Source organism: Filicampus tigris, chromosome 5 (assembly GCF_054856515.1).
Source record: "Filicampus tigris isolate MCC_2025a chromosome 5, RoL_Ftig_1.0, whole genome shotgun sequence".
NCBI lineage: Eukaryota > Metazoa > Chordata > Actinopteri > Syngnathiformes > Syngnathidae > Filicampus > Filicampus tigris.
Genome location: NC_141221.1, coordinates 10048889 through 10052756, shown reverse-complemented (window position 1 = coordinate 10052756; position 3868 = coordinate 10048889).

The following is a 3868-nucleotide window of genomic DNA, read 5'->3' as shown; positions in this document are numbered from 1 at the left end:
CCGTGTTGTGTTCTTTATTTTGTTGTTTCATTAGCGCAGTGGTTCTCTCACTTTTTACAGCAAGAAGCACCACAAAAAAAAATACTTAGGTCTTCAAGTATTAACATCCTTACCAACATTGAAATATAGTAGCGTAGCAGTATCTTAAAATAAAATAGCGCTTCACCTTCCTCCTACAGTATAAGCAAAAAAAGCCTTTCTGTTGTAACTACTTCACATCCAAACCAGCGGCGAAAGGCACCAAGCTACTTCCTGTTCTGTAGCTTAGCATTAGCAACCAGTGCCAAATATAGACATTCTTGTGCCTTGCTTGCCAAAACTTGGGAACCACTTGACTTGACTTGGTATTTAAGTGGCTCGACTTGAACTACATGACTTGACAAGTCATCTTGTTTATAGTTTGAAATCTGCATTTTAACACAGTTTCACTTTTTATGAAGGACAAACAAGAAAGAAAGAAAAAAACGTTGTTTTTTTTCCATTCAAGGCAACCTGGAAACCAAGTCAGCGTCACTTGTTGGTGTGCCACTATTTTTACTTGACTTCTTATTTTAAAACTACTTATCCATTAGTTTATTGGTTGAAATTTCTCATAACCCAATGCAGGGTGAAACATAAATACATTTATTGCATTTCAGTTTAGACACAGTGTTATGAGGCCAGTCATAGATCTGATGTGTTGCCCGCAATGTTGTTATGTCAATAAAACCTCCAGTTTGAGCGCTGTTTTCATTTTTCAAGTGTTTGTTTCATGGTCCAAAATGTTGTTGTCATGTAAACTGCTAGCCAAAACTATCAAGCCATCAGTTAAAAATGTTCTTGAGCAAACGGCTCCCTACTGTTTCAAAACTGGCAAGCTTGAGTGAACATGTACAACATAGTGGAAACATCACTAATGAAAGGCACATTTAAAATGTTTCCTCTCTTCTTTTTTTTTAAACCTAACACGCGAAACGACTTCATTGACGTGAGCCTGGTGAAATGAAACTCCATATGACAAAAACATTACAACAGTTAATAAAATATTCAATACTCCAGAAATGCTGATTATTTAATGTATTCATTTGTGGAATGGCCACAGAGGTGTTTTTCTTGTCCAGGTTTGCTTTAGCAAGTTTTGCTCTAACCAACCAATTAGAGGATGGAAAAATGCTGACATCATTCAGAGGCAGTTCGCTGGCCTCGTGAGGACAGTTTTGAAATCCGATTGGTTAGAGAAACAGTCCCATTGCTAATATAGTTTGAGTTACATCAGACACCAATGCTGGTACTGAAGGGCCTGGGCGGATTAGAGTAACATGGCAACACAGAGGCTGAAATCTGATTGGATAAAAACGCAAGCAAAAGCAACACATTGAAGACAACAAAACAAGAATCACAGGCATATGTTTTTTGTCCTCTGCGAGAAACTATGAATATTATTGCAGTTTATTTGTGATGGTCTCCTTCAGTGGCCCATAATCAAATTTACGTGTGGTATGTCCGTACGTATTATAATGCCCCCGGTGGCCAAGGAGTGCACACCGGAATGAGCAGCACAATGCCCAGTGTATTATGATGATGCACAAACTATTTCTTGAAATTATATTTCATTGTGTCACTTCAGTATGTTTTTATTAATTTCAATACTGTAGAGTGCTTTTCTTTTTTCGTATTAAAAACCATTTTCCTTTTTTTTTTTTTTTTCGCTGGTTCTTATTTGGGAACTGGAATGCGTTATTGACATTTACATTAGTTTTAATGGATCAAGATTGTTGAACAAATTAAACCCAGTCCAGGCACCACTGCATTTGAATTTTAGTTGTAAATGTAGGTCAGTGCTTTTAGTTAAGGCAAGTGGAGAGGGTCTTACTGGCCCTGACCACCCACCACTGGCACATACAGTACGTACAATCTTTCCTTTCTCTGTCCCAGCTCTGAATTTGATTATCACCAAATCAATCTCGTCTGTCAGGTTTTTTTTAATACTAGGCTCTGTGTAATTGTTTTGGCTCTGCAACCCAACAGCACACAAAGGAGCGACTATAAGCAGCAAGGCAAAGTGTGGTCAAACAGTTGTGGTTAGACATGTGGGAACGGGGGGCTCAGTGACATGTTGTCTGCCAGTCCAAACATGACAAGGAGCGCGCCAGGCCTATAGAAACAGCAGCGCCTAAAAAACGCAGCCACCGATGAGTCAGCCAAAAACGCTCCGGACCCAGAAAAACCTATTCCAGTCCCAGCGTTTCCATAGCAACCGGAGTCGATTGCAACCACATCTGGCAGCCATTTGAGTCCCCGCGAGGAGAGGAAGAAAGAAATTTATGAGCGAGGGGGAAAAAGACAAATATTTTCTGCAATGCAAAGCAGAAAGAAAGCGGCGTCGAGTTACACTTGAAAGCAGTTGAAAATATTCATTTGAGTTTGAGAGTCGATGATTGATGAGGCTTTAGTCAAACTTGTGCAAGCGGAAGAAACTTTAGAGATTCACAGAAGAGTTTCTTCCCACTTTCTGACAGTAGGAATGATTTCATTGTTGATTATGCGACTGCCTATCAGATATGAATGCGTCGTCATTTCCTGCTATGCCGTCATGTCCTTAGATCAGATACCAGCAGAGGAGGTGTGTTTTTATCTCCTGTCAGTGTCTTTGAAAGACATAAATGTGCTCTAATTGCAGCCCTCGCACATTTAGATCATCTTCTCACAGTGGTGAGGAGTATCGAAGAACAGATACTAGATCTACTCTTTACTTTCTTAACACTTTTTACTTTTTTCAAACCTCCGTGGAGAGGACACGTAAAATAGATGTAAATGGAGATATGTCAAGTCAAGCATGGTCTTGAGTTACTGATCTCCAGTGGCGGGCGGTGAGTTTCCCACCTGGGCCTTCAGTGCGTATTTATGTAATAAATACAAATATAGGATAAAGTTTCCTCTGGTCCGTGTTTAGTGTGGTACACACCATGTCACCAAACAGTACAGTGACTACTTGTCACCCTTTAAAGAGCAAATCAACCCAAACATATTTTTTTCAAGAATATGTTCCAAGCATGCCCACTATTTAAAACAAGGCATTCTGATAAATATTGCGTTTGTGGAATAAGAATGAATCCACACGTTTTTAGCCATCTCCGGGGGCAGCCATTTTGTCACCTGTCGACTGAAAATGACATCACTACTGCTCAGGGCTCAGGTAACGACTAATCACGGCTCAGCTTTAGAAAACAGGTCAGCCGTCATTGGTCGTTACCTGAGCCCTGAGCCGTTGTGATGTCATTTTCAGTCGACAGGTGACAAAATGGCTGCCCCCAGAGATGGCTAAAAACGGGTGGAGTCATTCTTATTCCACAAACGTAATATTTATCAGAATGCCTTGTTTCTACTAGTGGGCTTGCATAGAACATATTCTTGAAAAAAATATGTTTGGGTTGACTTCCCCTTTTAATAAGTGAACTGATTACAAGTTTGACGACACCTGTGACGCTTTATATTTCTGTGACCACTGTTTTTTTTTCATTTCATTTACAGCGGGGTACCTACAATTTTGTACATGTGAGTAAGTGGCCTAATCCACCTCTTAATAACACCGTCACATCGCTAAATAATGTACAAAGATGCTATATAACTATGTGTGGTGCTAAGAGGAGATAGAGACATTTCACATATTTGAAAATGGAATAACATTATTGCTTAAGCACGAAACACCATTTCCTTTGTCTTCCACTACATCACCTCTAAAAAATTACAAACATTTTATTGGGTCTCATACCTAAAGGCACCAATGTACAAGTGAGGTGCATTTTTTCAGTTGTCATCATTAGCTAATTTAGCATTTTTGGTAACAACAACATTAGCAAAGTTACAGGAGCACACTGTTTTGATATCT